The sequence below is a fragment of the Megalopta genalis genome, chromosome 4 (genome assembly GCF_051020955.1).
Source record: "Megalopta genalis isolate 19385.01 chromosome 4, iyMegGena1_principal, whole genome shotgun sequence".
Taxonomy (NCBI): domain Eukaryota; kingdom Metazoa; phylum Arthropoda; class Insecta; order Hymenoptera; family Halictidae; genus Megalopta; species Megalopta genalis.
In genome coordinates, this window is record NC_135016.1 from 9089247 (window position 1) to 9117123 (window position 27877).

At 43.5% G+C, this 27877-nt stretch overlaps 1 protein-coding gene across 14 annotated transcripts in view; it reads right to left on the reverse strand.

The window, feature by feature from the left end:
• The window catches only part of LOC117225169 (protein abrupt), a 129311-nt gene extending 103108 nt beyond the window's left edge, over positions 1-26203 (reverse strand). For 2 of the 14 annotated variants that reach the window (XR_013033212.1, XM_033478594.2), the window contains exon 1: positions 25125-26088. The gene's annotated coding sequence lies outside the window, so the exon portion shown is untranslated. The other 12 variants (XM_033478601.2, XM_033478578.2, XM_076521265.1 and 9 more) reach the window with 11 other exon arrangements.
• Positions 26204-27877: the final 1674 nt, after the last annotated feature.

Genomic DNA, 27877 nt, shown 5'->3' on the forward strand with positions numbered 1-27877 from the left:
AGACTCGCCACTCGAGTGCAAAGGGTTAAAGTGTCCAAAACGATATAAAATGTTTAACGATGTTTAAAATGTCGAACATAAAGTGTTCAACGATGTTCAAAACGTCTAACGATGTAACATATCTAACGATATAAAATTTCTAACGATATAAAATGTCTAACGACGTAAAATTTCTACGATGTAAAATGTCTAACGATGTAAAATATCTAACGATGTAAGATGCCTAACGGTTTTAAATGTCTAACGATATAAAATGTCTAACGCTGTTAAAAATGCCCAACAATGTTAAAAATGTGTAACAGTACAAAATGTCTGACGATATAAGATGTCTACAAAACATTCAAACAATGATTAAAATATTTGACGACGTTACAAATGTTCTGACAATTCGACTAAACATTTGACAATTCGACAACGTTTCGACGATTTACCAGCGTTCATTTTAGTCGCACATTTTCTACAAAAATACGTCTTCGTACGTATCCTGTGTGACACACCGAAAGTGTTTACCAGAGTTACTATACACCATAAAAAGCAAGAATGTCCCCTGTTTCCTGAACATACTTCAAAGTACACGTTCTTATTAGAAAAAAAAGCCAAACGTGTTCAGAACATTTCCTAAAATACCATTTCGTGCGTAGAATTGATCTCTCTAAATCTACTCCTAAATTTGCACTGCTTAACACTAAACCAACCGGTCAAAATGACCGCTTTCTTATTTTGCAATTCTGCAAAGTTCCGAGACTCTTTCGTGGAAAACGCTTAAATAAGTTATATCATTGGAGCAAGTTTTACAATAAAAATTTTACAAATTCGAAATAAATTCGGTCTTCTCACTTTCGTGAAGCGGTACATCCCAGTTAGTATTACTGCTCGGTAGGTTTAGTGTTAAACGCATCGCTCGAGGATCCTAAAATACCCAACACAAGCTCCGAACAAAATCGCACGAATTCGCACGATTCTACTTAGTCTAAAACAGAGCCGAGCAGCTCGGAACGGAGCTCGTAACGGAGGCCAGCAAGTGCCGAAGTAGCGAGTCGAAGCTCGGAGACCCGTTTCCCAATAAATCGGTAAAGCCGTTTCCGCGAGGTCAGCCGCGAAGTATGTCAAATTAACACATTAACGGCTCTCGGTGAGCGCTGTAACGTATTTGCCAGTATCGGACGTAGGTCCGAGAGCAAGAGACACGACGCGCGTTGCGTGCCAACAGGCGAAAGTATCGCGGTAACAACAAGTCGTACACGTAGAAAGCGTACGACGCCGCGCCGGTTGTCCCAAGAAAGTGTCATCGTCGCTAAATGACCGACGGTTTCGTACACGGGTTTACATTGAGCCGGTACACGCCCGTTCATCGGCTCTCTCAGAGAGACAGAGAGAGAGAGAGAGAGACATACATGCATACACAAACACATATACGCACACGCGGTGAAAGTCATCACGGCGGCGGCGGCACGGCGCGGCGGGCTGATTATTATGCCACCCGGGCAATCGTCGGTCAATTATGACAACGTCACCAGGGCCCGCGGTTCTGACGGCATAATTGCGCCCGACGCGCGAAATGGGCGCCGACAACTGCGTCGCGGGAAATTCGACGAACACGATCGCTATTTCGCGTGGTCCCTGCGACGCGAACCCAGTCATTGCCGATGCAACGTTGCTGAATTTCCAACATTCGCGTACGACAGCTTCCTTTCGAAGTTGGACGCATTTTCCGGGTTAAATTGCTTTCTTAACCCTTGACTGGTTTACGGTTGCCGCGACAGCCCCCATACAACTTTAAACGAGTCGTTAATATACGTTAATTACGTTTGATTTGGCAAGAAATATTCGATGACTTTTTAATAATAAAAAATTTATAGAAATAGGATCGGTTAGAACTGGCTACATAGTAGAACATCTAGCAATAAATGATGCTTAATAATGACTCCACCTGATTCGTAGGAAACGAGTTTTGTCGGCTCCCGCTAAGCACGAAACGCGTTTAGCCGTTTCCCGCTTAAGATGCGTTGACTCATCAAGTTTGCAGTGTTTCAATGTAAATTGACTTGCACTTATTAATTCGGAAATATCGGTAATATTTACTGAAACGATGACTGGAAGTAATTGGTCATAACTTCATCGTAATTTGTTCGCGATGGAGTACCTATTGTTTCGAATATAATATAAAATTATTAAATAAAATTATGATGTAGTATCATAAAATAATATAATATTATATATAAAATTATATTATAATATGAAATTATTATAATATAAAATTATTTAAATAGAATTTGGCGTGAGATCGTATTTGTACAGATTTTATGGAACGAACAGTTGTAATCTGCAAATTACCATAGTTATTAGTAGCTTCGTTACTTTAAATTCACTATAACAAAATTTGCTACATTCGCATACAACTGTCGTTGAAATTTGTCCTCATTTTCAGAGAAAATAACTTTCTTACCTCTTTGTATTCAAAGAATTTTGTTAGATTATCAATGAGCTATTTGATCATATTTATTTGCAAGCTAATAACTAATCCCTTGTATAAAATATAAAATAATACAAAATTTGAAAAATTTGAAATAAATTTAGTCGATTGCAATATGACAAGTCAGACTGATGACAAAAACGTCATACATAATTCTACTAACTACGAATGTTACTAATTTCTTCAGAATCGAGTTTCGAAATTCGATTCTTCCGTCATCGAAATTTCCAGGAATGAAGATGAAAAGATCCCCGAGGGAATTACGGAAACATTGTAGCACTCCGTGCTTATCTCAATGTTGCAAGACCGTTACAGCCAGAAAATATATATGTCAGCAACGAACGTCGCCGTTGCTGCAGCATTGCAAATCTAACATTTAAAGTCAGGCGCTCGAGTATTTCGCACTTTGCATAATAACAAACTAGATTAAAACGAGTTTCACACATTACTTGAACCGCGAGATTAACAATTTCCTCAAAGGCTATTTCCAGCCGATTCCATTACGAGCTGTTGAATAATTAAACACAGAAATTCGCCGTTACCATTAAAGTACGAAATGATTGATGTTCCGGTTCCAGGCAAACACGACGGAAACATTAAAATCCAGAGCGCGGCGTAGCTTGACCAAATCGTCGGGACAAACACTGTTTTCGGTTTCCCTCGACTTCGCAGATCGTTTCCAACAAATTGAACAGATAGTTAGCATGATTTCCACTTCCCTGATCGCGTGTTTACCTGCTCGCTGTGCCGGCACAGTAACGAGAGCGCGCGCGCGCGCGTCGTCGATCGAACGGCTCTCGAAATTTCGATTTTCCTTTCTCTTTCAGATTCCAAGCGTAAATGAACGATCAGCGAGTGATTAGCCTTATCGGGGCACGGGTATCGGCGCAACACAGAGATACACGGACGCGCGCGCGCACACGCCCGATGCACGGCAAGGTGCGCGCGTGAGTGTGCAGGTCGTGTTTACAGGTATTTCCTCGATCGTTCCGCACGGAACGTTAGGTTGACGACCCTTTGATAACCACGCGCGTACACGTCGCGACGCGGATCCACCGGCGTCCAATTAGGAGACATTTAGTAATCGAGGCGTTAATGAGGCCTCGATGGCTAAAGCTACTGCGACTCGAGCCTCAAAACTGAGGGCCACTCGAGGACACTCGTTCTGCCACGTTCTCTACGAGTTCCTGCTGTCTCACATTTTTCTACGCGGATACAATGTCTCGAACTTTGTCACCGGGTTTCGACAATTAAAATTGTTACCATAGCTCCGTGGACAACCTATTTTCGGCGCGTCGAAGACACGTAGCGTTCTGTTGCTTTTTCATTTCTGATTACGTGGACTAATAATATCCACTGGTGATTTTTTTTTAGATAGTCAAAAATAGACAAAAATGTAACAGAATATGTTCAAGTTTGTTACATTTTTGTCTATATTTTAAGTAGTCAAAAAATAGACAAAAATGTAACAGAGTATGTTTAAGTTTCTTACATTTTTATCTATTTTTTGACCATTAAAAAAAAAAAAACACCAGTGAATATTATTAGTCCACGTAATCAGAAATGAAAAAGCAACAGGACGCTGGGTGCTTTCGACGCGTCAAAAATAGGTTGTTCACAGAGCTATGTAGTATGTTTAAGTTAATTTATAATTTGATCGATCGATTTATTCAACATATTCTTTGACGTACAATTTCTAGACACGTTAGTCTTTGTAGAAACTTTAATTGGGCACGTGAAAATGAAAATTAATCGTCAGGAACAAAAATAGTGAAATAACGATGCTTATACCGTGAGCCCAAATAAAATCGGGCGTTAATAAATGTTGTTAACATTTGTCTTATCGAGCGTTGACTGAAATAGGAAAATACGGTAAAAAGAATTTTCTTATTAATAACTTTCTATATTAATTCTAACGTTTTGCATTATATCCACATTGTAATAACGCTATTCAGATTAGATTCCCCGCAGTTACAACGTCGCTCGCGACGCAAAAGTGTGCGAAAAAAATATCCATAAACAGGAAAAATCGAGCAACGCGGCTCTCTCCACTTGAACCATTAAAAGGGTTAGAATTGCGACTGGCTAGCGTTTCCAGCAATTAAAGAATGCACGGAACGGCGCCACGGCGACGCAGCGTCTTTTATTTAATATCTTCGGTAAACAGGGAGCCGCGTAAACGATCAAATATTTTCGTGCGGCGTCGTGTGTGCGAGAGGCTCTCCGCGGTGCACAAAAAGACCTGCACATTGTCGTCGAAGCATGCGGCTCGTCGGTGAAAAAATCGGCGAAGAGTGCGCCGACTGGTCGATGGGATGGGAGTAAACGTTCCCGTAAAAACGGTCGATTTTTTCCGGCGACTTTATCGCGACGCGTAATCGATGGTACATGGGGCGGTGGAATGAAGCTTGGCGGTATGCGAGCGACGATAGAGAGAGCGAAAGAGAGAGAGAGAAATCCGATCGGCGGGTCTCGCTGTAGAAAGAGAAAAAGCCGGTGATGCAGCACAATGCTCTACCGCGTACGTAAATAACACCGAGTGCTGTTATCTGGTCGGCTCACTGCAATATGGAACGCGTTATCTTGCAGTCGGCTGCAGAATATTGCGTTTTTATCGCGAAACCGCTGGATCCGCGCGGCGGGACATCGGCCGGCAAGGGGCGAGGGGGCGGGCAGGGGAGGGGAGGGGGGACTGCAGATACGGGAGATCGGGATTAAGATCGATTACGCGTCGCGTCGACAGCATCTACGACACGATTTTTCATCGAGACCAGCGATACGTGAACGCGATACGATTCAAAGACGAAAATCCTCTGTTCTCTCTTTCTTCTTGTTTCTCTCGCTCCAAAAATCCATTTGTTCGTTACCGTGCGCGCCATTGTGTATGTTTGCTAGATTTTATCTGTCGTCGACGGAATCTCAAAGGTGAAGCCAGACGAATCGTTCGTTCTCCCGCCGACCGATACCGACCAGAAACAATTAATAAATTTCCTCGGGATCCCGTTCGCGCGCAAATAACGCGCTAATGGATAGATAATTTCCCTTTATCGAAGGTAATTAAGATCCCTCTCGCGTACGCTGCAATCCATCGACCGTGATCCGTGATATTCAATTGTGTTTCTGTGTGTGATTCACTGCTTGAAACATTGCCTGGCAGAGAATAAAACGAAGCAACGAGAATCATTTATTGTCGACGGTCGACACACGAGATTCTGCAAGCTAGAAATACTGTGCCGGCACCGTAGAAGCGGGAGCGAAGAGGCCACGCCCACTTGGAGCATCGTCAATCAAGTAAAGCTCGACGCGAATAAAATTGCTTATTTTTGCAGCATAAACCGCTGGATTTTTTGAAAAACACGAAGTCTGAATGAAACGTGGTAACAGAGCATTACTTATGAAGTACTGATTTGTCTACACAGAAAACAACGGCATCCAAGCCACGCCCACTTAGAATATCGTGAATCATACGCAAATAAAATTGCATATTTTTGTAGTATCAAGGGCTGCATTTTTTAAGAACACGAAATCTGAATGGAACATGGTAACAGAGCATAACTTATGAAGTACTGATTTGTCTACACATACAACAACGGCATCCAAGCCACGCCCACTCGGAGCAACCTGCAGCAAGTAAAAATGGATATAAATAAAATTTCTCTCTGTTGTAGCCTCCGCAGCTAAATTTTTTAAAGATATTAGGTCTGTAAGACACACGGTACTAAATTAGCTTCTGAAACACTAATTTGATTACGCGGAAACCGAGAGCAACAAAGCCACGCCCACTCGGAGCATCATATACAATCTGTGCATCGAAAATATCGTGGACTCGTGAGTTTAACGACGTTAAAAGCTCCGGGGAGTAACCCGGATCGTCTCATGGCCACAAAATCCGTTGAATGGCGAACAATCGGAATTCTCGTTGATCGATGGCGTCGCGCAGCTATTTGTCGCGGTAATTACAGTGTTCAAGGTGAAGTGACTGGCCGATTTCGTCGGTTGAGCAAGCCGGTGGCGACGCTTGGCGCGTAATCACGGCACCGAGAGAGTCCCAGGAAATCCCCCTCCCGTTTGAAAAATTTTATTAACCGTGCACGCCGCGCGTCCGGCTCCGTAAATTATCCCGGCCGCCTAAAACGCAATTAAACGGCCGGCCATCGTCGGCGACGATTCGCCGCGGTGGATCCAGGCCGAGGCGATCCGATCCACCGTGTAATCTCCTCGTAAAACGTAATCGCCCGTGATTATTAAGCAGCGCCGACGCGATTTTTCCGTAACGACGCGACAACCGAAGAAAACAGTTCGTCCGCCACGGGCGAGCCCCGCTCTCCCGACGTTGACAATAATATTGCGCAAATTAAGTACCGTACACATTATCGAGGCAGTATAGATACCTGCGACTTTCCTGGAGATAATAAAAAGTCCGGTTAATAGCACGGGAGACCAGGTTTCACGATTAACGGAAGAGGATAATATTATTTTATAACGACGCAATAAAAGCCGCGGCGATACGAATTATTTGTGCTCCATTTCGGTGTACGGCGGTCTCATTAAACTTTTCTAGAATCATATTTTACATCCTCGCTGATAGCGGGACCTAGTTTCGAGATTTTATAGCGAATGCTACTCAATAAAATAAAGCGCGGCGAAAGAAAACTTTTGACACGACTACGCCGTGGGTTTAATGGTTCTCTTCTATTAGAAGGACCGTTAATGGGGTAATAAGTTTCTATAAAATTCCTGCGTTGATTGGTCACAGGGAACACGAATTCACGGGAATACTGCCGGGGCTTTGAGTCACGACAGACGTCGGGCTCGTCTCGTAGAATCCACGGTGTTACCGGTTTAGAATAATGGGAGGGAACTGGACACTTGTTACGATCATTGAAAACCGATGCTCAAGAGTAATCTTGCGTTACCCGGGTCTTTATGAAATAATTATAATAAAATATATATATTATATATTATAATATATATATAATAAAATAATAAAATATATATATATATTATATATTATATGTCATAATAAGATAAAGATAATCTACAAAACTGGAAGCTTTTTCCAACAATCGGTATTACAGACACTCGTCTATTTCTGAATTCGATCGTCTATTATTATTATTATTATTATTAGACTGCAGATTTTGTGGATTTATTGGGAACATTGATAAGAGAAACAGAAAATAGTGGAAACATTGGAAGAAATTAAGAATATTGTTGCATTATTTTTAATAGATTGAAACTACCGACAGAAAAAGTACACGTTTATATAACTCCTGTTTCGTATAATTTGCTGAACGATATTTTTATTTCACGAAAAGATCCACAGTCCGGTTATCATAAAAATGGCGAAAAGTACAAACTAATTCAGTCTCATTATTCGCTTTTAAACGTAGCTTCAGTGTCGAAGCACAACTGCAGAGCCACAGCTAATCGGTGAACAGGGAATTTGATGCATTTATAGGAGCAATTACAAATTTTCGAACATTCATGAGTCGCGAAACACCGCCGCGCTATTTTCACTTTGTTAAAATGCCCAAGAAACGGACTAACAACCGTGAAGCGGCTGCGGCTTGCGACAATTTGTGTGCCGACAATATTTATTTTCCCGCAGAAGGAAGACAAATTTATCGAGAACCGTGTTACCCGCATGCGTTCGCGTGGCAGCATCGGAGAGCGATTAAAAGAATCCTGGCATGCTCGAACGAAGGGTACGTCGGCCATATTTTATAGAGGCGGGTTCACGGACCGCGGGTTTAAAATGTTCGGGATACCGAACGCGATGGGCCGTTTCCGGTCGGTGTTGCCCGGCCGACTAATTGTTATCGACGGAAGATTAAATTTAATCAAATCCACATCAATTTAATTGAATTAAATCCGGTGGGGTTTACCGCAGCCTGCATGACTAATGCAGGGTTAAATCCGTTCGGCGTCGCGCCGAGTCTCCGAAAAACATTAACGCGCGGCCGTGCATTTAGGCGAGCCGGACGATGCCGATGGTTTGTCGGGCACAACAGGTCGTTACATTTGCGGCGTGGCGGATAGAAAACCGAGGGCCGGGCCGGGTCGGGCCGAGTCCGTTGCGACTCGCGGGCACGATAAATCGGAGCGTTCGCGTTCGCGGCGGCGGCCATAACGACCGGGACAGGGATAACGCGTCGCGATATTAGCGCGCGAGCAGGAAATGCCGGAGCGCGTGCCCGCCATATCGATACGCCGCGCCGCGCCGTGCAAAACGAGATACCAGCCTCGGATAGATCAAGACGAGCCGAGATTGGATACGTAGCTGGAATGCCGCGAATTCGAGGTGTGGCCGTTTAAAGCCCCCTTCTGTCTACCCTCCTCTCTCTCTCTCTCTCTCTCTCTCTCTCTCTCTCTCTCGCTCTCTCTCTCTCTCTCTCTCTCTCGCTCTCTCTCTCTCTCTCTCACTCTTTCTCTTTCTCTCCACTCGGCTACTCCCGAAGGATACTTCCTCCTCCATCATCCACTTACTACCGCGAGGTTATTATACCGCTACATGACGATGACATTCCCCGATGTCTCCATTACCGTTGCCGTTCGATCGGTTCATTGTTCGATCGTGGATCTACGCGACTATGACAACTATTTGGAGCAACGCGAGACGATCGCGTTTGAGGAAATATTTTCGAAGGCTATAGGACTTTTTGTGAAATATCTTTGTGGTCACTTCATAGCCGAGATCTTGAGGTAGGTTTATCTGAAATTTCATCGGAAGATATCAAGATTTGTAAAAACCGTGACTGATAATGCGAAAGACGATGAAACTGTGACGACCATTTGGAGCAGAACGTGAGCCAGAAGATTATCACATTTTTATGAAATATCGTTGCAGTCAGTTTACAGTATACATATTCAAGCAGTTTTATCTGAAAGTTCATTTAGAAATATTGAGATTGTTGAGTACAGTTGCTCATTATGCGAAAGATCCGTGAAACCATGACGACTGCATACATATTTGAATCAACAGAACAAGAGTTAGAAGATGATCGTCTTTGCAGCATTTTTGTAACAATTATTGTAATTTCTATGAATTATCATAGTAGCCTACTTTACGGTACACGTCTTGAAACAACATATCCAAAAGTTTTGTTTAAAAAATAGTAATATTTTGTAAGCACCGTGGCCAATGAAGTACAAGATCAGTGGAGCTATGACAATGATTTGCAGCAACAGAACTCCATCCAGAAAATATCTGCAGAGTATTTATTTTTAAATATTTCGAAACATTTCAGGAAACATTTTTCTGATTACTTCAAAATGCATATTATGAAGCAACGTTCCCCAAAATTTCGTTGCCAAATACGAATGTTCATAAATATAGCAACCAATGAAACGAAGTCCTGCCTCTTTGTACCCAACGTGAAGCATCTTTATGCGAGATTCCCTAATCAATCTTGCTCGAAGAAAATCAGGAAGTCACGGTTCCCTGGCAGAATAACAGGCTGAATATATGTATAGGAAGACTCGCGCACTGAATCTTTGTCGCAAGATTAACACATAATCCTCCATAACTCATACATTATCAACGTTAGAGAATAGAAAATTCCAAGGCCAGCTAATTCCATCGCTACTGTACAAAGGATCGCCAGGCATTCCGAGCCAGAAAGGAGCCCAAACATTCGAATGCATTCGCCAGAGGGAAAGATAGAATTTTCTTCTTCGGCTGAGAGAACGGTCAGATTCCAAAATAAACTGTAAGAACTGTGATAGCTCTCTCGATTCATTTGATTCTAACCGGACTGGCGGACGTAAATCAGTTTTGCTCTGTGCTGTTAGGAGCTCGGATAATCTAAATGTGCGGAAAATTTATAGCGAACAAAAATTTGCAGTTCGCTGCTAAAGAAACTCTTAAAATCCGGTAGTTCTTGCGATTTATTTAACCAATCTCTAAAAATGCAATACTTTTCTCAATTTATTTTACTAAAATTCAACACACTTTTCTGAATTGATTTAATCAAACAATGAAGATGCAACACTTTTTAAAATTTATTTAATCAAACTCTAGAAGTGCAACACTTCTCCAATTTTGTTTAACCAAACACTAAAAGTGCAGTACTTCTCTGAATTTATGCGACCAGACTGTAAAGATGCAATACTCCTCCGAATTTATTCAACCTAACATCAAAGTGCAGTACTTCTCTCAATGTATTTATAGTGATTTGGCACCGGAAAATCAAATTTGCACAGCAATGTTAGAGACACTGACAAGAAATACAAGATCGTCTGCAATGTAAGAAACATTGTTGAAGTGCAACGGTTCGCACAATTTATATAACATCGACAGAGAGAAATTAATTTTCCTCAGCCATATTGGAAACCCCGAGAGCCTAAACCTCCGGAATATTGTTGATGAAGTAGAGCCTACAATTCAATGCTAACAAATCGTTTGAACAAGGAACCCGCATGTTCCTGTGTCAACTACAACTTCGAGAAAATAGTATTGTTGGCTTAGACAGTATTGGCTGGGAGTAAATTGCAAGGGGCGCGTTTATGAGTGATTGAGGACGTAGGTTCACGGTTCTTCGTTGCGTTTTGGTCGAAGTCCATCTCGGTGAAAGTTTTTACCGAGAACCTGAGAGTGAAAACGGATTTTCACGTGGTGGGTGCGCCGCGGCGTGTGCAGTTTGCGGGCGCACGTGTTCCGCGAGGGAAAATCCCATAATGTGGCTCGTATTACCTCGAGTCCTTTTCACCGATCGTTCGAGTGCGCGTTTCGAATGGACGGGGCGGAACGCAGGCCACCGGGAAAATATATATCCAGAGTGAAGACGGCCGACTATATGTATGCTCGTATTCTCGAGTTACGGCCGGGGATGAGGAGAGCAAAGAAGAAGATGATAGAGAAGAAGGAGAAGGAGGAGGAAGAACGTGAGCATTTCCACAGAGAGAGAGAGAGAGAGAGAGAAAAAAAGAGAGAGAGAAAGAGAGACGTAGACAGAAGGAACCGTAATGAAAATGTGCAGCTCCCTGAGCATTCCGTTTCTGCCCGAAAATAAACACCCTCTAACCGAGACCCTTCTTAGAAACCGTTCCAAAATTCGTCTTCCTTCCCCCGTCGAAATCCCCGGATTCTAAAAATTCGCACGAGTCTCAAACGAATAAATAGAATGCATTGAGGTCGTCCCGAAGGACGCATCCTTTGTGCATCCTTGCAAATGCACTTGCTCCAGGTGGCGAGCAGTTCTTATTACTTGGTACAAGAATGTGACGAGCCAGTTTTATTGTTCGATACACGAATGGGGCAAGTTAGTTCTATTTTTTGATGCAGGAATAAGGCTATAGCAATTTCTATTTTTTGCTACGAGAACAATGCGAGCAATAACTATTTCTTAGTACAAGAATGGATCAAGCAATTTCTATTGTTTGGTATATTAATGGAACAAGCTATTCGTACTTTTTGGTGCAGGAATGGACCAGGCAATTTCTATTTTTTCGTTAAAGAATGTGACAAGTTATTTCTATTTCTTAATGGAAGAATAAGAGAAGCTAGCTTTATTTTTTAATAGAAGAATAAGGCAAGCTAGTTTTCTAATTTCTATTTTTTGCTGCAAGAACAATGCAAGCAGTAACTATTTGTTAATAAAAGAATGAATCAAGCAATTTCTATTTTTTGGTATATTAATGGGACAAGCTATTCGTACTTTTTGATGCAAGAATGGACCAGGCAATTTCTATTTTTTCGTTGAAGAATGTGACAAGTTATTTCTATTTCTGAACAGAAGAATAAGAGAAGCTAGCTTTATTTTTTAATAAAAGAATAAGGCAAGCTAGTTTTCTAATTTCTATTTTTTGCTGCAAGAACAATGCAAGCAATAACTATCCCTTAGTGCAAGAAGGAATCAAGCAATTTCTACTTTTTGGTAAAAGAATGCGACAAGCTGTTTCAATTTTTTAGTAGAAATACAAAGTAAACAACTTTCATTTCTCGGTACAGAAATGGGAAAGCAATTTCCATGCGTTGGCACACGAATTTCTAATCTTTGTATCAAGTATCATGGCAGAAAGAAAATAACAGAGGATTCGTGCAGAACAGTACTTTCGATTTGGATGGATGTGGATTTAATTGTGCGAAGTGAGAAGCCACGGGCATTCATTAGGCGAAACCGTTAATAGCGGCGCTGCTAAGAACCGTAACACTTATGAAACAACGAGGTTCATCGTTTGAAATATGCAAATCGTATAAACACCGAGAAAGCAGGAAGAGCGTCATCAAAGGTCATGAAAAACGCGCATTATTGATGGAGTGAATATTTAATCGTCCAGGTACTATTGTGTTCACTGGTTAGATCACGTTGGCTCCAATAATAATTGAGAACGTAACCGGAACAATGGCCGCCCGCGTCAGTCGAGCTCGCCCCTCATTGGTCAGTGTTTTTCGTTAATAACTCGTAAACAAAGCCGCGGATTGCATTCTCGCCGAGGAAAAATTTACTTCAAATAACCTCAGGGACCTCACTGAAATATCATAATTTCGGAACACTCTGTACAACGTTTATGTTGTTCTTACATACTTCGATATTATTAGAACGTTTTACTGTTCTCAGTTACGTAGACGCTGGATCGAATCCTCGCCATCTTTTACAATAAATAGTAAATGTTCGAGCATCAGCAAATCCTCATCAATTTCTACAACAAACAACGATCGACCCATTCGCGCAAGAAACCTTTTGGGCCATTGCTCTACCGTCGTACTTTGCACCATGAATTTGAAAAATGGCTAAGCCCAAATGAAAAAAAATTCTTTCCGAAGACCTGCTCCAAAAGCAGCTTTGTCTATTTGTCTACCAAGGACCGAATCTCCAATAGCTGAAGGATAGGGCTAAGAGCAGGAAGTCCAAAGCCGACCTTTCAATTGTATCGTTGCACGGCCTGTTGCATCCCGTACTCTTTTTTACTTAAGCTCGCATAGTTCGCAAGTATAGTGCCGCTGGTGTACTGGCGCCCTACCTGGATACAGGCCGAAGCAAATCTCGGGTCCATTAATAATATCGCCGGCGCAATTATCGGGCCAGCTGCACGGTATCCCGGAGGGGGGGCTCAACTGGAGCCTCTTCGCAGGGAGGAGAAAACGCCAGGAACCCAACCCCGATTTCTCCGGCAAATGTTTTCTAGTCGCAGGTACGCAGCTAGCTATCCAGGTACCCTTAAACTCTGTTATCTCGCTGCGGTTTGCCATTCGAGCGCTGGAAAATAATGGGCGGGGGTTGTAGGTACATCTTACGAGAAGAAACGGAAGACCCAGAATTACGACACAACCGTGTTACTTCGTCAATTTCACTGGGGCCCGAAAAATTCCTTTCCAACCGTAAAAGGAAACAAACTAACCTCCTCGTGCCGAGCGGGTAATAAATTGTAAAACTTTACAACCGCTCATCGATCATTGCTTTCCATTTTCTAGGCATTATCTTTTTATTGTTGTTACTCGATACTCCAACGGATTATGATACGCCTTTATTAGCCTTCAGCTGCTGGTGCCTTTTGTTTCTCCTTTTTTTCATGCATTCTGTGCACAGAATGGCGACGCGAATCAGAGCAGGAAATGCAATATTAACGCCGGAACCAGCGAGCTCTTACCGGGACCGGTGTATATTGTTGTATAACAATAACAAGTTTGAACTTATTTAAAGTTTGTACATTTTTTGTTATAATATATGATTGGATAAAAAAGGTTCATCTGAAAATTTCTTGTAGAAACGATTTTAAAATATTGAGCAACTTTAAAAAGAAATGAAGAACCAGTTATTTCGGGAAGAACGCAATGTAAAGTGAATCTAATATGTATGCATTTTAGCAACGAATGCTCCAGATTTTACAATAAATTATTTACAAACCCTGGCTGAACTAATTTTCGAATTTAACTAACAGCTTAAAGCTTGAGTTTCCCACTACAGCTGTGTAAATAAGCGATATTTGCACACATTTTCTCCTGTGTACAAATGCATCCTTCAGTAAAAAGAACACATTTTTAGAAGTTGCATTTCATTATTTATTTATCGCGGAGCGTGCAATCGTGGCAGCTTGTCCGAGTACTTCCGAGCAACTTCCAAAAATCGGGGAACTTCGGAAGTGAAGCAACCGGCAGGAGTTTCGAGCGAGCAAGCGAGCGACGGGTTTTTCTGCAATCGACAGGATGCATCGGCGCAAGATTTATGCGCTCCTCGCACCCATTGCCGGGGATGCACCCTGCAACGATTCCCACGGCTCGACAGCCCGACGAAGTCCGCGTGCGGCCCGACAATTGACCGTCTCCCAATGACGAATGTATGTACATCATTTCGTGGCCGCAATCTCGTGCCCGTCAATTCATTAATTAATCGGTGGACAGGCCGCGCCGCTCGGCTCGGCTCGGCTCGGCTCCGCGTGGCCCCCGCCGCCAATTACCGGCACATTGTCGCGCATAAATCATTAGCGAACGTGACGCTTCCATAATTCGGTTAATTTGCACTGTTTTTGCAACGCGACCCGTCCCTCCACCACCGGCACGGCCACGGTGTTTCCTTTATCTTGACGGCCGATCTGCTATCGGGCGCGCGCGAAGGTACGTGTGCACGCTGTCTGTCAGCTGTCGCTCGTGTAAAAATAAAACGATCGCACGTAATAAAAGTGTATCGGGCCCGTGGATGGAAGCGAGAATAAAATAGGGTTGTCGTGTTGCTGCTGGAAAATAAAACTTCGCGACTGTGACGGAAAGCGACAATGTTGATGCCGCAGAGTTTCGCAAGCTATTCTGGTAAATATTTTCTTTATGTCAAATATACATATTATACTCAAATATTCATATTATACTTAAATATTCATATTATACTTAAATATTCATATTATACTTAAATATTAGTATTAGTGGCTTTGCTCTAAGTCTGCTTATTTTCCCCGGTGCTTCGAAAGAAAGCCCACTTTTTTCGTCACAAAACTAGCAAATACACGTTATCTGTTCATGCTCCCCCGATCTTCGTACTTCTCCTTAAGGTTGAAATGCAGTCTTTTATGAAAAAGAGAAGAAAAAAAGACGCTAAGTGAGCTGATTGGCGAAAATAAGATGCAGTTGTGATTTAGTTGCATCGGAACAATTTCTTATTAAATGAAGTAGCTCGAGAGTGCTAAGCTGAATCACAAGAAACTACCTGGTGTTTTAATGAATTCGCGAAGAAGCTCGCGGATTTTATCTAGGAGATACGCGCTGCCCTTCAACGCTCGAATCGCGAACCTTTTTCATAAGAACATAATAAAGCATGATTGGAATAATTTACAATCTTGTTTCTCGTTTCGCAACGTATTTTGTAACGTTGTACTGCATTCGAACCGTAATAAATCAGCAATAAACGCATAAATTTCTGCGAATACTATAAAGCAACGACGAGGATGAATTTTAATAAGAAACTCGCATTAGCCGCAATTATATTACACAATTTCCCACACTGCACTCGCGCAGATATAAATGCAGCAATCTAGGACAATAGAAGAACGAGACGGACTGCGAATTCAGCGCGAGAAAGAGCCATTATATTTGCGCTAGAAATCGCCACGCCAGTTGAGAGACCGATGCGACGTTCGAAACGAACGAATGCCAGGCGATCGCTATCGCTCGCCGATCGTGGGAACGATAAAAATTCGAGATAGCCGGATTAACGGTGTTTACGCATTACCGAAGGGACAAGGCGATTTCTTTCGAGATTTCCAATTACGATTCCGCGGTGTAAATTCGCGGAGAGAGAGAGCGCGCGCGCGCGCGCGTCATTCTTCGGCCGGGGCGGCGCGTGACTCTTTGTTTCAGAACGGCCCGATAACAATAGGATTACGAGGCCCGAGAATTAGAAGATCGATAACCGGCCGCGATAACGGCGCATTTGAAAACAACCGAGCTGTTTTTTGTTGATACGTCGGAATCCGATGGATCGCGGCACCCGCGAATCAGGGAGCGTCACGATTGCTATAATTAGCGGCCGAAAACCTTTCTTCAAACGTTTTCTTGCGCGTAACGCCGGTTGCAGACTGTCTGCGACAGTTTAACCCTCGTGTCAACAGCCGGGGATCCGCGCTCCGATTTGCCTTCGAAATTTTCGAGCCGCGACTGTTGACATCCGACAAAATTGCCGCAGCCTTCCGCAATCGCGGAACAATTATAAATTACCTCTCGCGTTCGCGGCGAATAAAGCGTCGTCTCTTTACGGTTCCCGTGCCTCGACGTTCCGCGTCTCGCAGGAAACGGCTCCGAAGCAATCTCTCTCTCTCTCTCTCTCTCTCTCTCTCTCTCTCCCTCCCTCTCTCTCTCTCTCTCTCCCTCCCTCTCCCTCTCTTTCTCTCTCTCTCTCTCTCTCTCTCTCTCTCGTCGGAAATTTCGGGGCATTGACGTACGGATTAACGCGAAAAGCTTTCTGGGAAGCGCGGTGCTTAGAACCGGGGCTAACGCTGAGGCAGAAAATCGCAGACGATAAACGTAGATACCGGCCGCACGTAAAACCTGATAAACTCTGAATGACGACGTAAAATTGAGAACAGCATATCATTTCGTAGATAAAACGTCAGTGACTCGCGAGAGAACATGAACGGAGCCTTATAGAAAAATAATAAACGTAATGGTGGGATTAGTGCTCGCTGATAACGAGCACATATGGGATGACTGTTTACTATTATCCGACTGCTCGATTTTTCGACAGCGATCGATTCCTAAAATTCCGAGTCACGATGGCATCTTTCATCAGAAATTCGATTAATGATTTCAATTCGTTGAAATTATATATTTTTGTAGGAGCCGAAGGTTAACGATTTCGATATTTCCTCACGTGACGTACGTGAGGAAATATCGATCTAAATATCGCGATCTAAACATCGCGACGATGCTGGACGATCGGCAGGCGTTAGGCACGAAACAGTCAAATTCGAAAGAAAACTCATAACGTTCGGCCAGCGCACCGATAAAAGGACGCGCTCGCAGGGCACGAGGCAGAAACGCAACGAACGACCACACGCAATTTATGGTCACGCTCACGAATACGATTACGATTACGATTCACGAACATGGCTACGATCAGGGTTACGGTTTACGATACGAGGAATACGTATACGGATAACGATACGGAATTATAATATAACCAACATGGTTTACGACTTCGGCGTGCGATTACGAGAATTATTGTATACTGCTTTACTGTCTTTTTGTATCGTATTACTCTTTAATAATAAATATAATAGTTTCAAAAACCTACTATCTCTAAATATTTTGCAAATATTATGTTATAATATGTTATACTATTATATATTATATGATTATATTACATTATTATATATTATGGGATTATATTATAATATAATATATTATATATGATTATGTTACAATATAATATATTATATGATTATATTACATTATTATATATTATACGATTATATTACAATATAATATATTATATTATATATGATTATATATTACAATATATTATATCATTATTATATAATAATATATTATAATAGTAAAATGTTCTGCAATGGTTTGTTTAACTCTTCGAGTCCAAGGGGTGGTCGAAAAAACACGATGAAAAAATACCGAACAGCGGGACAGCACTTGTGTTAATATGCGTACTATTAGCTTATAAATATTTGAAGTCTCGCTCAATAAAAAGTTATTGAGAAGATAACAATGAAATGCAGAATGTGTTAATTGTATTATTTACATAATAAAAAAAGAAGCAGCGATGCGATGTACGTGCGTCAGTGAAGTCGAGCAGCGCGCTGCTTCGACGAGTCTGTAAATGCAGCGTCAGTTGTCCGTAGCGTTCGAATGTCCTGGGAATTTCCGACACAAAATTTAAGCAGCGCGATCGCTGTAAGCTTGTCATATTAAAGATCTTACGATAAAGTATTATTAAAAGCACACGAGAATTCGTTAAGATTATTTGACAGTCTGTATCTCGCCAATCGTGCACGGTATTTAAAAATTTGTAGATTCGTCGATTGTTACACAACGTTACGCAAAATTGTGTATTCGGCCTTTTCTGGCGGAAAAGACAGTGCGACGATTCTTTTCGCGAGAACATTCCCGAAAATACTCCGCAGCAATCGTTGCGGTTCGTTGCTCGGAGCTGACAGAAGTTTCGCAGTGATCTAATAAATCGGCTGGAAAGATAGGAGGGCCGTGCGTGCGTAAACGCGGCCATGCGACCGTTCCCGAACGCTCGTGACTATCAGCTTATCGAGATGCGTGTGAGTCAGTCATTAATAAAAGGGTCGCTCACGGTGAAAAGCGTGGAGACGGGGGGGAAGAGGGAGGAGGGGGTCTCGTATCGATCAAATAACCATAGGCCGCCATGTGGAAAGAGGGATTTTCGTTCCTAGCCAGGGACTCGCGTTAATCATCCGGCCGAATCGTCGGATTTCGAGAACATGGCGGACCCGTGAAACTGGTTTATCTTCTGTCAATACACTTACACCCGGGGCACTTAGCCGGAATAGTTGCGACCGGCTTTTTCAATAATTTTGGCAGCTCGAGCTACCGCGAGAGATATATTATTCGGTAAAATTTGCCGAGCAAGCAATTGAAATAAATTTGATCCATCATGTACAATTTGTAATATAAATATAACATGAGCACATGTAATATAATTCGAGTAACGTTCATATAGTATAGGAATATTAATTAATAATAATAATATAAATATAAGTAATATAAATGTAACATGAACACAGGTAACATAATTCGAATAACGTTCGTACAGTACGAATATTAATATAAAGCCAAACACAGATAATGTCTTTAGATACTTGTTTCAATATACTTTTTCGTTTTAGTTGGCACCGAAAGGGTTAATAGAAGCTGACGAAAGTATTCCCGGTTTTTAACGTGCATAAATTAAATCAATTATTCGTGGCCGCTCCAATCTTGCGGCTCGATAAACCAGAAAATTGTTTCATCTGTTTAGAAAGCGGCTTCCAGCGTACAGTATTTCATCTCGGAGATAAATGCTGAAGAAAGTTACGACTCCGGACAATAATTTGACACTAGAACGACGAGATTAGGTTTACTTAATCATAACACGATTTCTCTTACAATTAGCCTACGAATTTGATGCATTCATGACATAATTGAATCGTTGTAATTTAAAATAGAAGACGGATCACAAGTACGTTCAAATCTCTGTGTATTCTTTTTAATCTATCCGAATGACTAAAGAAAGAATGAACTTGCAATTAACACTAAACCTACCGCGGTCAAAGTGACCGCTTTCTTATTTTGCAATTCTGCAAAGTTCTGAGATTCTTTCGTGGAAAACGCTTGAATAAGTCATATTATTGGAGCAAGTTTTATAATAAAAATTTTACAAATTCCAAATAAATTCGGTCTTCTCACTTTTGTGAAGCAGTACATGCCAGTTAATATTACTCTCTGCTTGGTAGATTTAGCGTTAATGCAGACAACTTTATTTTAAAAAATCGCAGTTTAATTGTATTGCACGCTCGAATAGAAAAGTTCGTGCAAAAATTGTTCATAGAAACATTCTTGTAATATGAAAAATTGTAAAGGAAAAATGAAAGACCAGTTTTTTTGACTGGTTCATTGGTCCTACGGTTAAAAGAATGATGCACTATGAATTCCAATTTAGCGACGAAACAGAGACAGTTTTTACAGACAGTATCTGTTACAATATACGGTACGTGCTTCTTTTTTTCACTGTGTCAAAATTTCATTGAGAAACAACTGGAAGATTAACGAGCACGGTAAAACTTAATTAAAAGTTCGTGCACGCGTTCCGCACAAGCACACAATTCTTCTTACACGTCGAGCAGCAAATGCAATATGATTTTTCAGAGAGACTCTTAGATCATACAATTCTCGCGTCTCATTTCTCCCGAACTTTTTTCTTTCGTGCGCGAATTGTCTAGACGTGCAAACAAATATGCACGAACCGCTAGCATGTATTACTTCGCGAGATAATGCACGTGCGTACATTTGTTACGTGTCCGACATCGTGCTCTCTCGCGTCCAGGAAGTTTCGTATCGAGTTTATCAAAAACGGAACGGAAAGTCTGTGGGATGATAGGAGAGCGGCACGAAGAGTCGTGGAATTTTGGAACGATTAAAATAAAGAATCACAGTCGCCAACGAAATTTCGATTTTGTACAACGCTGGAAAGAAGATTCTTCTATCTCTAATACCGAATCTCTATGCACAGCAGAGCTTTCCTTTTTCCCGAAGATGTTCGTCGTGAGACTTTCCAAAGCGGCATAGAAATCTTTCGACGCACAGGATCGACTGCATCTCGCTTACACGATTTGCCGCGGATCTTTTGAGAATTCTGTGGCTAGACAAGGAATTGTTCGTTGCTGCAGGCGCCCATACAGGCGCCCTGAATAATCGGTTAGGCGAACGAATGCCGGTCGGCCAGGGAAATTTTATGCACCGTGAACGTTCTGACCTGCGGGTCCCTCTATTCGGTTTTACCACGTTGCCGCGGAGAGTCAGATCGAAAAAGAAACGGTCCTCGGGGGTACGGGCTGAGTTTTAGGCGGAATTGAACAGTGTGCGTGGCACCAACGTGCGTGTACACACGCAGCCGGCGGTCCCGTGTGTGCGTGCTGCACAACCCGATTTATTGATCACACGCGTCGCACGCAATGAGGATACGTCCGTGCGTGCGTGCGTGCGTGTCGCAACGGCCTACGAACTTTAACAAATTCCGTCTACGATCCGGAGTGACATGTGCATACAGTCGGCCCGGCATTAGCATAAAGTCGAAGGGAGATCGAATTCGGCGGCGAGACCAACCGTGCGGACGATTTTTCCTGATTAAACGTAACCGCGTCTTACATCGAATCACGCGTCACTGATTAACGCTGGGTACACGGAATGCGTCACAATGACGTGTATCGAATTTTTGAATTAACGATCGTTGAAGAGATTTTCAAGGTACATCAGAGGGAATTTATTCAACAGACTCGTTTCCTTGGACATGCGTTATGATTGAAATCGTTGAAAATCTGATAAATAAATATGCGCTTATTTTTATGAGACTATGTACAATCATTTAACCCTTTGCACTCGAAGCTACTTTAACTGTAAATCTAAAATAATTTCTCGGACTCACAGTATTTCCATTTGATCCGACAAAGTGCATTTTATGCGTACGAAATTGAGTCTTCCGGTGACTCGTGCAACAGTTATGCTTCCAACAACTTTTTCAATCGGAACTTTCTTCGTATAAAAATGATCTTGGAACGCTTTATAACAATTATAACAATTTATAACAATTTCAGCGGTGCCTCGGAGTCACCACTCGAGCGCAAAGGGTTAATTCTTCCACCTTCACTTTTATTCATGTTGCATAAAAATGTGTTTAGACAAATGTTAGGGTTACTTTGAATTTTTTTTAAGTATAACGTGCAATTCGAAAGCCTATTAGATACAGAATAAAGAATTATTAAGATACAAGAGAGTAAAACTTTCTTTCGAAATATTTCTTTATACTTGTTTACAAGTAAAATTGAGGTGAAAGAATTACTTGGCTAATTCCACCACCCACAGACCGGCGATGTTGGCAGCCAAAGTATCGAAAATCGATTCGAAAAATTTCCTCAAGATCTAAGCAATTTGATCAACAATACTGAATCCGGAAAGTTAAAATCTTCCTGGTAAAATTTATTGGTCTGAACTTACTACAACAAAAATGAAACCTAGTCAATTCGCGTGAACGTTGTGTTAATATTAACATTAATAACAGCGATGGAATGTGAAAGGGTTGAGTGATATTTTCGAGAAGGAAAGAAGCGTCTACGAGAAGACGGTAATCCTGCGAATGCAACGAAACTGATGTGAAAACGCTGTGTGCACAAATAATCGTTTAAAGAGAATTGCAGAAGAATTGGAAAACCTCGTCCGAGAGAAAATTGTAATATCCCGCTTGTGATACGCGCGTATTATCGTTGGCTCGTTAGAAGAAAATTGAATTAGTTGTTGACGTACGTAGCGTAACCTGCGCCACGCGGAAGTTAATTACGAAAAACGCGGCGTTCTGCAAACAAGCCGGCGTTGTAAACCGCCGAAACGGACGTAACTAATCGCTGAAAGCGAGATTTCATTGAGCGTGTCTCGGCGTAGCGCAGATTAATGGAGGACATTTTCGAGCCGTTTCAAGAATTCCCGGTAAAGCAATGTTTTCATAGAACCGAGCCATGAATTGCCTGATAAATTAATGAATCGTGACCATGAGATCGGTCTCTTCGTGTTGGAAGAAATTAACTGCGGCGAGAAGGAGACGGATACGTGTACACGGGATCCGTCTCAATTACCATGCTTCTTTTTCGAGCTGTGCTCGATTAATCGGTGAGCATCGATTAACACGAGCTGCTCGGGTAAGTAGCATCCGGTCGCCGGCGTCTAATCACGGCCGAGATAATTGGGAAGGAATCGGCGATAATACGGAGCAGCCCTGGGAAACGCTTCGATTTCGGCCGACAAAAACGCAGTCGCCGTGCCGGGATTGGATCGTTCGAGCGAGTCGCGCGAGTCAATAGACGTGGTATATTCTTGGATCTAGCCTGCGCGAGTTGATACAATGGTACGTGTCCGTGAAGCAACGGCTCGGCGCGAAAGAAATCTAAGGCCATCGTAAACCACGAGAAGAAACATGAATCGTATCATGTCGCGACTGCCGGGCTCGGTTAGATGTGTGCGAGACCCTTCCGTTGCTCTTTTCGATCGAAATCATGGACGCGATTGTGGGCATCGTCGGAGTCCTCGCTGCGAGAACCGAGCCGATACACATTTAGGTTTAAAAATTCGTAATTAACACTAGATTCACGGAGCACGAAAAAACAACTGTTTTATATTAGTTTATCAAAGTAACAATAAGACATTTATTCTGATTTTTAACAGGTGTTATTGTGAGATTTGCGGTAAGTAACATATAAATTGAATAGATAACTGATAGTTAATAGATAACTAACTAGATAAATTAGTGACCCGTCAGTGTGACGGGTTCCGTAAATCTAGTGTTCACGAAACCGAAACGGGGCAGTTAAAATAGACCATGGTAGCTATAATTTTAACTTTCTCGCATACTAAAAATCCTAGGAATATTTCATCGAACACATAAAAATGAATTTCGGAATCAAGTGAAAAATTAGTGTCACGCATTTGTATCCGACGCGGCACTCAACGTGACCGTTTTGTGATTTTGAAATGTCTACAATTCACAGGTAGAAACTGCTTAATAAATTGTTCGGTGGCGATAACTATTTTGCTCGTGAATCAACAAGTAATAATATTATAATATATACTAACTAATAATATTATTATATATTAATAATATTATTATATATTAACTAATAATATTATTATATAATAACTAATAATATTATTTGTGAATATTATACAGAAAAGGATTGTTTAGATTTCTCTTGGCGTAGCACGATAATTGAAAATCCATTAATAGGCATCTAGCAGATAAAGTGTTTACTGTTTTGAATTGCTTTAAAAAAAAAAAGAAATAAAAAATTCCCCCCCAAAAAATAAGAATCTTGTTGCTTAAATAGATCTCGCTGCAATCAATACATGTACAATCGACGAAAGCATTCGATCTCGAGCAGTGTAAATAAATCCGCATCTGCTAGTTGAAGTTCTACGTTATTTCGCCACGCAAACCCGGGACGTGACTTTTGCATCGGAGTCTTCAATTATTCGTTCGTTCCAGAACGCGATCCTGAACAACGTACAATTGTCGAAAGCATCGGGGGCCACCCGTTCTGTGCTCCGGATCGGGTCGAATGTGTTTCTGTTTACGCGGACACAGAGACAACGTGCGACACAGATGTCGTATCATTCTTGAGACTGTTTTCTACGTTTGAATACTGGTTGTAATCATGACGGTCACTTAGAATGGAGTGCGTAGTGAATCATAAATCAGCTAAACCGCGAAGCAGAGACGATTACGAGCGGTCCGCGGATTCCGCGTATTTGTTGAAAAACCGAGCGAGCAATGCATGAGAAGATTTAGCGAATCGATTGCGATGCAACAACGTAACACGCCGAAGCGCGAAACGAGCCGCGTATGCTGGATCTCGCACTCGATCCCCCAAAATCTTTTGTTCCGTACGAGATGATCGTTCGAAGCGCGAGAATGCTGTTTTTCGACAAACTACGATCGCGCGATAACTTCTGGTGCGCAAATTGCGCAACGATTGCGCTTGCTTCGGAGCGGTGATTTTTGGCGAAAGTAACCGCGAAACGGGGCGATGATCGTCGATTTGTCCGAGGATCGGGAACCGGCGGCGGTGCGGCGGGGCTCGACGCGGCGCGGCGCGTCGGTGCGTAATTTCTATAAAAGTTAACGCACAGAGCCGTGAACGGGCACGACGGCGTAGTTAACTACGTGGGCCGCGGTCGATCGTGCAATTAACTTTAACGAACGGCGGCCTTGCGATTAAACTTAATTAGTATCGCGGTAGTAACTCGTTAATAATCAGAGCCGTGTAACGGCGCGGTTACGCGCTCTCCCGGTGGTGCACGTGCACGCACGTGCGACAGAGGGAAGAGAGGAGGCGGTTGGTCGGCGTCGATTTTCGGGTATGCAGTTTTACGTGGATGCCGGAACGTGTGATGCGTTCGTGTGTATATGTGTGTGTGTGTGTGTTTGTTGTGTATATTTACGTGACAGACGTGTGGCGGAGCAGGACGACGATGAGGCTGCGGGACCGATGATGAGATCGGCGGTCGACGATTTACCGGGAACCAGCACACAATCACCAAAATCAGAGCGTCGTGGACTGATCAAAATAATCGGGCAACGACCGATTCAACGCAAGATTCACGAATTATATTTCAAATCACTGGGCCGAGTCCGCGCGGCGGCACATTCCCCTTGGCTGCCGCGCCATGAACGGATGGATATTTCCCCTTGGCCCCGATGGTCACAGTATCACCAACGGGTGGACGACGGTGGTATCATCGGTGGTCGTTTCGCTTCTCCCCGTCACTTACGGTCGCAACACGAAATTCTACCATTGAGGAGAACTGGCAGCGGCTGGTAAACAGAGAACGTCCGTAGTTGTTGCGTAGCGAACCGGCACTGACTCTGAATGATCGACCGACTGACTGAATGGTTGGCTGGCAGACAGGCAGACAGGCAGGCAGGCGTAGACGCGCGCGGATCGGTGCGGATCCGCGAGGCTAGGCGAGGCGAGGCGAGGCAGGGCAAGAAGACCCGCGCCGCGCGTTCACCCTTCTGGCAGCGAACTTTTTCTCCGTTTCTCGGCGTGCTCCCCTCACGCTCGTGTGTCCTGGATGCCACCACCGATCGGGCTTCCGGTTTCCGCGCGATGTGTGCTCGTCAGCCAGCTGCCGGAGATAAACAACGGGCACGACGGCGCGACGCGACGCGACGAGACGAGTCGAGACGAGGACGCGGTTCGATCCAATTCGATGCGGCGACTTTGGTGCGGTGCGCGACGCAGCGAGGAGATCGAGACACGACAAAGGAGGTCGCAGTATACCGTGGTTCCGACACCCGGGACCGTACAACAGAGCGCTCGGTCGACGGTGAGCCTGACAGGCAAACGTAAAAACGTGCACTACCGTCTCTCTCTCCCGGCTGCGACGAGCGAGGCGGTTAGAAACATCGAGCACGAACCTGATTGCGGGGCGGCGCACCGAATTATGGGCCGCTATGCGCTTTCGGCGGCCTCTCGCTCCCTCTCCACCTCCTACTCCTCTCCTACTCTATCCTAGCACGGTCTCGCTCCCACCAACGCCTCGGCATCCCCACCATCGCAGCCGCGATCCCCGCCATCCGACAATTTCCCCTCCGTTCCTCTGTAGCGTCTCATCCCCCACCATCGACGCTCCGCTACTAACCGCTGGCAAGCCTCCCCTCCAGCTGCCAAAGGCTAGTCGAGCAAGCCAAGCAGTAGCATTGCCCCTTGCGCCTAACTCTAAACCACTCTCGCGAGAGCAACGTTGCCACCTTACGGCGTAGCTGCGGGGATGATGGACGTGCCGCGCCGCTGGCGCTGGCGCTGGCTTGCCAGCCGCCTCGAACGCTCCTCGTCACGATACGCACGCAGACGCTGCCCGCCTCGCTCGGTACACGCGTCCCGATCATGCTACAAGACCGCCTGCGACAGGAAGTTATGCGACGTCCAGCACCCGACCAGGATTTACCGCAGCCGTGATCGATGGCGGCTCCTGCCGGCAGGTGCCTCGAAGAACTCTATAAGGGCTGACACTCCCCTCCCCTCTTCCACTAATTATATCGCTGTTTTCGATCATTTACGATTTTCCCCGAAGATCCTGCAATTTTTTGTGGGACGTCGTCCGGTGCCTCCTTTGTGTCGGGCGACGAACGGTGGTTGCAAAGTTCGTGTTCGGAATCTAGCCACCAGCTTGCAGCACCGCGTAGCGCACTACGCGGCTCTCTTAGTGTTTTTGCCATTTGTTCCTGCGATCAATAACGTTCGATCGGCGCCCGCTCCGGGCATCTTTATCACCGGTGGCGGCTCTGACGTTATCACTGAAGGTCGGTAAGGAAAGCTCCGGGCGGCCAAGGGGCGCCGCGAGGAGGGTGGCCAGCCACGCTAGAAAACTGCAGACTGTTCCCTGGCTTTTCGCCCTTCTTTCGTGCCACTTCTTCCGCCCTCCGTCAGATGTCACGGGCGCAGCTGGCGCTAACCCCCGTGCACCCTGTCTAGACCCCGGGTGGTTCGAGTATCGTCGGTAGCTTGAGAGTTGGCACTGGGTAAACTGTGCTATAGAGTTCGGATTGTCCGTCCGTGGAAGGTCCCGACGCATTCGTTTGCTTTCGTCGCTCGATGCGTGAGTCCGTCCGACGAGCAATGGAAATGCAAGTAACTCTTCTTTCGTATCCTGGAGAGCTGTCTTAACATTTTTAGTGCGGAATGGTGTATCGGTGTTTTCTCAATGTTCTTTTTTTTTTTTTTATTAATAACAGTTTCATTTTTTGCTATTTCTTTCTGTTTTTTGAACTTTCTAATTGTCAGGTTTCACAACATTTTTGTTATTTCTTTACCGAAACTCGATCGAACTACGTCAAACAGGTTTGACAGGTTTCGATCAGGTACGCACGAATCTTCTGGTCGGTACTAACAAGGAGCAGTTGGTAAGTGTCCCCTTCTGATTTTCCTCTTTTATTTTCACATGTGTCGTAGCATTCGAAAAACTGAACGACACGTGTTTCTTTTATATTATATCGGCGGTAATTCGGCTTAAAGGGGTGAACACAGAATTCTCTTGAATTCTAATGTCACGCTCAAAACTTTCGGGGTAGGATTCACCCCCTTTGTGTCGAATTACCGGCGAATATAGAAAAGCACGAGTCGCTCAGTTTTTTTTTTTAGTACTAGCACATATGTGGAAACGAAAAATATCGGAGGAGGACGCTTTACTTA